This window comes from Opisthocomus hoazin, chromosome 1, assembly GCF_030867145.1.
Source record: "Opisthocomus hoazin isolate bOpiHoa1 chromosome 1, bOpiHoa1.hap1, whole genome shotgun sequence".
Taxonomy (NCBI): Eukaryota; Metazoa; Chordata; class Aves; order Opisthocomiformes; family Opisthocomidae; genus Opisthocomus; species Opisthocomus hoazin.
Window position 1 is genome coordinate 5350851 of NC_134414.1, and position 8190 is coordinate 5359040.

Genomic DNA, 8190 nt, shown 5'->3' on the forward strand with positions numbered 1-8190 from the left:
TTCTGCCTTCTCCCAGACCACCAACAATGATGCTCTCCTGCATTCACAGGGGAGAGCTCTGGGACAGGGGGAAAGGAGGCAAAACTATGTTTAAAAGGCATAATTAGCAAGCACGGGACTGATTGCAGCTTTTCTCAAAGGTGAGTGCTTCTAAACAAGCATCTGAAGCAGATTTGGGGCCTCTTTTGGATGTCCGGGTAAATTTAAGATCATTTTATATATATATATATAATGAGTTGCAGGAGCTTCTCACCTGTGGTTCAAGGAATACCACAGTATCACAATCCTGCCTTCTAGCTAGTGATAGAAGTTGCAGCCAGACTTAGCCAAGTGGGAAAACCTGTAAAAATACAGGAAAAAAAAGGTAAAATCTCTGGTAGAAATGGTGAAATTTCATAGCAAGGGAGACCCAAGCCCTGACGCTCATATGATGTTGCTCACACCCAACCAGACCTCCAAGATGTTTGGTTCTGTGTGCAAGAGCATCCCTGGAAAGGAGACTTGCTTGGTCTGGGAGTCCCTTTGGTTGGCTCCCAACCCCTCGTCAGCAGAAACCATTTAGTTCAAGACCTCATGGGACAGCTTGGACACACCATCTCGGGCCACTGAGCTACGCATAAAACACAGGTAGGTGTGTGACAGTGTGTCCCTAAACCTGTGGGCAGACCCATACCTCATGCAAGGGAGAAAATGGTGCAGCAGATGCCATGTCCTTCTCCCCTTGCACCTTTCCCCACTGCAAAGCAGCTCACAGAAGCTCTGCTCCTGCAAACTGAGGATGAGCCAGGGCAGCTCGAACTAGAGGAAATTCCAGTTTCAGTGTTTCAGGACTGGGATCCCTGCACTCTCATGCCCATCCCTTTTCTCTTTTCCTTTGAGAGCCACATGCTTAGGGTCATCCATGTGCAGTCTTCCTTCTCCTCTCCTCCTGCTGAGACAAATCCTTGGATTTAGATATGTACACAGTCTTAACACCAAGACAACACCTGTCACATCCAAATTGACATGTCATGTCCCAGTTTGCAACCCTAAGGAGCCCTTTCTCACGTCTTAGAAGGATCACAAGAATCCTCCCAATTTCTCAGAAGCACCAGCTTTGCTCCAGCCAAGGGAAGAGACAAGGAGCAGATAATATGGAGCAGAGGCCCACCGGCTGGAGGGACACAGTCTCCAAGGAAGCAACCCAAAACCTCTTCTTGTGGAGCAGAGGTACCCAAAATACGTTATGGCTAAGCCTTGAGAAACCAAATACCCATGCAGCAGTGGTTAAACTGCCACTCTGCCATGTAGAAAGGTGATGCCTTCTCACCAGGCTACTGTGCCAGGACAGGGCACATCTTTCCTTCTTCACTCCTCCCCCAGCAGAAGGCCTGCCATGCTCTGCGGTGGGCTGAAACCCTAAGAGAGGATTGCAGGAGCCTGGGGCAAAGGGAGGATTTCCCCAGCCTCTCCTTTTCTCTGCATGAAGCACATGGGTGCTGCTGCCCAGACACCCCCAAAGGGCTTGGGAGGTTGGTAAACTCCTTTGAAGATGGAAAGAACCAGAAATGGGCAAATCCCACGGGGACATGCTTGGCTATGTCCATATGGCAAATTGAGGGTGGTTTGTAGGGTCAATTTCTCCTTTTTTCATTTATTTTTCCTCATCATTTTGGGAGTAATGGATCCTGCACAGGATCTGTGGCCAGAGCTGTCCTGCACAGGGTGGTGGAGAGCCTTTGAGAGGTTGGGCTGGCTTGGAGGTCAGGGAGGGACAGACGGCCTCAGCTAATGGCATTACAGCCTTCCTGGCTGGCCCTGGACAAGCCCAGGCGATGGAGGGTATAAGAGGCTTTCAACAGGGTCTGAGGGCTGGGATGAAGGCCGGGAGGTGAGGAGGACCGCTTGCCTTGGTTTGATCAGAAATGTGTGGTCTGGGCTGGGATGGACACCCCTCCATGGTTTGTGCCTTAGTTTCCCCACCTGCAGTTGGAGGCTGATGCTGTCCCAGGGCTGTCTGGCTGCAAACACAGAGGTTTGAGGAGTTCACAGGGAGGCCTTTAGGAAAACGCAGTCTTTGTCACAGGGGACAGATGAAAATGCTCATTTTCTTGAGAAGTGTAACTTGAGATTAGCGCGATGATTCCTAGAAGAACATGGAAATGTCCCACCTTTCAACAAAGGGAAACTGTATTTTCCCTACGATATTTAGCCAGTTTCCCATTCCTCATTCTCCCAGACTCCTCTTCACGAAGGAAGCAAACAAATATAATTGAGAAAAAAACTAAAGTTACCTTTTCTTTTTCCTGGTGCCAGTCCTTCTTTTGCAGAAACCTTGCAATTGGACAAAAAGTGGAGCTGGTTAACTGTCTATTACTAATTCTCCAGTGCTCATTCAGCACAGGGACCAAAGTTCTTTAGCCCTACGGTTAATTTTTAGGTGCTCTAATTTTAGAATGTAGCTAGGCAGCTATACCCTGACTTGCTGCCAACAGCCAAAATCTGGCTTTGCTCAGTGACTTGCATAAATCTTCCTATCTGTCTTATTGGGAAAAGTGAGGGTAGGCTTTTTTCTTAAATTATTTCTGTATTTTATTTTGGTTTTAATGTCCTCCAGCACAAAGCTCGCTGTGAAGTCTCTCTTGCAGTTTTGGCCTGAACTTTGCTTCCACTTGTGAAAAAAGAGGTGTAAGTGCGGCTTAAAAGGGCAAGAAATGGCTACATTTCAACCCTCTTGTAATGTGCAGTAACTTTTAACTCAGTAAACAAAAAAAGCAAGTGCTATGAAAATTGCTGATTCCAGCTTTGGGCTCCAAAGCAGTTGTACCATTAACCAGTGAGTCGCAGAGGACATACTCTTTGCCCCAATACTACCAAAAATAGTGTCTGTGTCTACACTGAACGTGAGATGGGGGTTTGCAGCGTTGCTGCTCCTACCCCAGACTGCACCGAATTTATGGTGAGCCATCAGAGAGGATACAGGACCAGTGTCCTACAGGTGGACAGAAGAACTGTGTTTGATCTGCTCTTCCATTCCCTGCACCGATGGGCTGCTCTTCAGTCAAATTATCTTCTAACACAGTCTGGATGAATCACAGAATCACAGAATGGTAGGGGTTGGAAGGGACCTCTGTGGGTCATCTAGTCCAACCCTCCTGCCGAAGCAGGGTCACCTGCAGTAGGCTGCAGAGGACCTTGTCCAGGCGGGTCTTGAATATCTCCAGAGAAGGAGACTCCACAGCCTCCCTGGGCAGCCTGTTCCAGTGTTCCGTCACCCTCAGAGGGAAGAAGTTCTTCCTCATGTTCAGATGGAACTTCCTGTGCTTCAGTTTGTGCCCATTGCCCCTTGTCCTGTCGCTGGGCACCACTGGAAAGAGTCTGGCCCCATCCTCCTGACACCCACCCTTCAGATATTTGTAAGTATATATTAGGTCCCCTCGCAGCCTTCTCTTCAGGCTAAACAAGCCCAGCTCCCTCAGCCTCTCCTCGTAGCAGAGATGTTCCAGTCCCCTCACCATCCTTGTAGCCCTCCGCTGGACTCTAGTAGCTCTTCATCTTTCTTGAACTGGGGAGCCCAGGACTTGACAGAGTACTCCAGATGAGGCCTCACTAGGGCAGTGTAGAGGGGAAGGAGAACCTCGTTCGACCTGCTGGCCACTTTGCCACGCTGGCTGAATGCTTGTTCTTTGTTTCTTTCTTGGAGATGTCCAGATGAAAAAGTGCCAGGGTTGTGTTGGTGCATGCCCGAGGTGCCCATACTACATGCAGAAATCCCTCTGGAGGAAAGGCTTTGCAAGGCTCTGCCTCGAAAACATCCCCTTCCTAAGCAAACTCTTTGAAGGGCAAATCTGATACCTGCAAGATAACAGCTTGGGGTGGCACCAAGGTCTGGGGAGGGGAGGGTGTAAAGCACGACTTGGCTGAAAACCAAGCTGTGGGGTGGGGTCTTGGACAACTCTGTGGCCACATGAGCTGGATCCAGCTCCAGGTGTAAGGGCCAACAAGTGCAATGACCGTGTTGGTGCTCAGATGTCTGCAGGTATCTCAGTATGGGCTCTGCTGAGCTGTCCCGGGGAGGGAGGCATTGCTCACTGCTCACTCAGCTCTTTCTGGCTCTGGATGTGGTGGTGGATGTCTTGGCACCCTGACAAAATACGAGCCAGCGTCACTGGACCGTGCAGATGGCCTTGCCCAGAGTGGCTTTATGCATCTGTAACACATTGTCCTGTTATGCTCTGGTTAGGAAGCGTACGATCGTGGTTGGCTGTGCAACGAGGGATGGGCCATGAAGTTTGTTGATGGGTTCAGAGATACCCCGGTCGACAGTTGTTCTGCATGTCTGAAGCACGGCTGGTTCCTGCCCATACGGAAAAGACTTCTCTGAGGATGGAGCATTGGAAAGAACCAGTCCAGGCTCCTAAAATCCTAACACCTAACTCAAAAGCACGTGCAGAAAATCAAATCCAGGCACTGCTGTGCACCTGGGGTGAGAAAACATTTCCCCACACACATTAAAAAACCTGCAGGATCCAGCCAGAAGCCACAGCCACGAAGCAGCAGAGACGAAGGGGAGCTTTGAAGCTGATGGATTCAAGACTCAGGAAAGGGGTGAAGGACGAAGGGTTAAATTCCTACAACCACCTAAATCTTCAATGCTTCTTCAGAGGGATATGAGAGCTCAGTTCTCCGGCAAGCTCGTGCCTCAGTTTCCCTCTCCATACCCAGGATTTTGGGTTTATTTGAAGCTCTGCAGAGAAGCAGGTGGTGTGTGGGGATGTAGGAACACACCTCTTCTCCCTTGGTTCAAAATTCAAATGCATCACTCAGGCAATGTATGAGCCATCAACGCACTTCCATAAATACTACCTGGACTGCAAACTGTTCCCATCGAGGCAGGAAAAACAGTGGAGGGGAAGATGACACCTTCCATGACTTTCTGCTACCTCCATACAAAATGCTAAAAATACCCTTGGAGAGGTGACGGATGGACCTTCGTCAGAGCGAGTGCAGATGACCAAGCAATGTCTTGCCAGCATCGCTGCTTGCGAGTGCCTCCCAAGCAGCGCTTGGAGGCTCAGGTTACCTTTCGGGCTCATGTGAGCAGTTCCTGGGCTCCCATGGCTGAATTAACTGGCAAAGGAAGACAACGCAAGGCCTTGGAGAGAGAGCAGAGAGCCCCAGCAGCGAGCTGTGGAGTCTCCTTCTCTGGAGATATTCAAGACCCGCCCGGACAAGGTCCTCTACAGCCTACTGTAGGTGACCCTGCTTCAGCAGGAGGGTTGGACTAGATGACCCACAGAGGTCCCTTCCAACCCCTACCATTCTGTGATTCTGTGAGCGCCGTAGGCGATACGCAACGCAAAGTAAGCTTGGCCAACGCCATGTTTATGGCAGGTGAAAAAATAAGCGCTACAGGAATGAGAAAGGGTCTTGTTGTTGTTTTGCCTGCTTGGTAATCTGACAAAGCAATTCTTGCTGGCTGGCTGGCTGACTTGGGTTCAAACTCCTCGTTAAACCCCAGCTCTTATCATCTGGTTTGTTGTTTACATCACTGAAGATAAGACTTCCATCGCTCCCAGCGAGGGGATGATTACAGCTCAGAAGAAGATGCAGGGATGAACGCAGAAGTGATCTGGAGGTCTCCGTGGTCTGGTGAAGGCTCTTTGGTGGGGCATAATTTGGCAGCACATACTTTGTGTGCTTGCAAAGTCCTCCTGCTCAACGCAAGGCTTTTCCTTTCCATGAGGATGCTCCCCATGCACCATAAGTGGTCTGTAATGAGAGCAAACCTTATTTCCAACCTGAGTTCATCACGCTGCAGGCTTCAGAAGAAATATGCAGTGAGCTGGACCTGGTCGCAGTACCTGGGCTATGGTGTTTGCCACAGAGACGGCCCCATCATGTTCTTGGGGGGTTTAGGAAGGGAAATCGGGGAGCAAAGGTCCTTTTCAGATGCTGTGGTTGCAGTCTGTGCAGACAGAGATGGCTGGATTAATGGACAACCCTGGCAGCTGTAAGCCCTCTGTGTTTCAGGCTTCTATCAGCCCTGGAAATGAAAATCTACCAAAAATAATACTGCCCGGAAAGAGAAAACTGAAAAATCCATAAACAGAAGGTTAACCACAGGCAGGGAAATGACTCCACATTTTTAAGCCAGAGAAGGAGAATTACAAAGACAGATAAGCTCAACTCGAGTGCGCGTGTCCCAACCTGCCAAACAGAGGCAGCTTCATACACGCACCCAAACAGCTGACCCCTGGGTGAGGACGCTGAACACCGATGCTTTGAAAATAGGGCATTTTCTGCTGCCAAATAACCGTACAGAAACAAAGCTACAGAGCTGTGCACCAACAGCTGACTCAAAGTACCGCAAACTCGCCCCATGCCTTACAAGCTGTTCATAAGTCCCTGAAGAGAAACGGGAAGAGAAAAATAAATGTGTCCTCGAAAGCTTTATTTGATAGGCATCACTCTAAAAATTTAGTATGTACATTAAAAAATAAAGTGACTGTGTAAGGGTGCATTCCTGCTTTGCTGTGAGATTCAGTTGCTGCTAAAAATACAGAAATAGAGGAGTCTAAAACTATTGTGGATTGCTCTTGGCTGCAGAGAGCTGGAAGACTGGCTCCTGCCCATGTTACTTTGTCCACAACCCGTGTTTTTCAGGCTCAGGTGAGGTAATAGTAGGGTATTTGAAAGGATGTTATTGTTCAAGAATAATCGTGCCAGACATGCGGGTTAATAATAGACAGGGTTGTGTATCTCCTGCGCCAACGTAAGCACCCAGCAAAACAACCCACGGTCGTTCCCAAAAACATCTATCGAACCAGAAGCGCGGCGCGCGGCTTCTCGGTGGGAAAAAATACCCTCGCGGGGAACAGAGCCGAGATATTTCTAATCTGTTATTTGGGGTTGTTTTCTGATTTTCAGTGAGCTGAATGGGAGAGGAGAAAAAAAAAAAAAAGTTGAAGGACAAGTAGTGGTAGAACAAGTGGGAGTGGAGCTGGGCGGCAGCCAGTTCCCCACCGCCGCTCAGGTCGCGTGAAGGCAGAGGCTCTCCCGGGGCTCAGCCGTGTCATCACGGATCTGAGCTCCACTTTTCCTGCCTCCCAAGAAACGTGGTGTCACAATTTGCACCTGCAAGTCACACGTTCAAGATGCTGCTCACTCTCCGCCTACAGCGGTCGTGGTTTTATTCCTGCAAGTTGTGACACTCCATGAAGCACTGAAGGGGGTTTTTTGGTCTTGTTCTTGTTTTTCAATTTATATTTTTAATGTGTCCTTCCAGGCTGGGACCCCACTGTGACATATTGAATGAGGAGATAATCAGGATTCAGGATGCATGAAAAGTTGGGTACAGGTCAATACAAAGGTGATAGATCTGGAGAGATGCAGTCCCAGCACAACAATTTTCTGTCTACTTATCTCACGATGTCACAACCCGGTAGTAAAATTTTTTGTAGGTTTTTTTTCTGGTTATGACTAGAAAAGCTACTTCAGTCCTTAATCCGTTTTCAGACAGCTCTATTTAAGTCAACAGGGGACATGGCCGGGCAGAAGACCATTCCCCTTTCACTCAGCAGTATTCTTGTGGTGATTTATTTCTGTTCTGGGCTCCCTTTTGGAGGTCTTATCCAAGAGCTGTTGGGCAAGACCCTTTCTTCAGACAGACTCTCGCAATTTTCCATTTTTATACATATTTCAACAGGCCACTACAACTGTTGGATGATGGCCACTTGGCCAAATGGGGAGCGAACAAGTCCTGGTGCCAGTTTGACTCAGAAAGATGGGTATGGGAGTGCCTCGGGGGGACTGAGAAAAGAAATAAATCACTCTTTCACCTCTGAATCTCTGATTTAAGCTCTCCACAGCTAAAAATATGTCTTTTTTTGCGAAACACACTGGTAGACACGTCTCTCTGGGCCAAAAAGTGAAGGTTGCAGTGGCATCCGTAGGAGCAACAGGAAAAAAACTGTTGGCTCAGCAAGCCACTCTCCTGTTCCCACCCCAAAAACCAGGCAAGAGTTGCAGGATTTTTGGGGGTGTTTCGGCGGTGATGGCTACCTGTCCTCTGCAAATGGAGACCTCTGCCTGCTTGTTATTTCCAATGGGCTTTTCCTTGAGGGATCTCAAAGTGTTTCTCAAATGCAGATTCTTTTAATTTTCTCTAAATTATAGAAGAGAAAACTGAGATTAGGAAAGGAGTAGAGG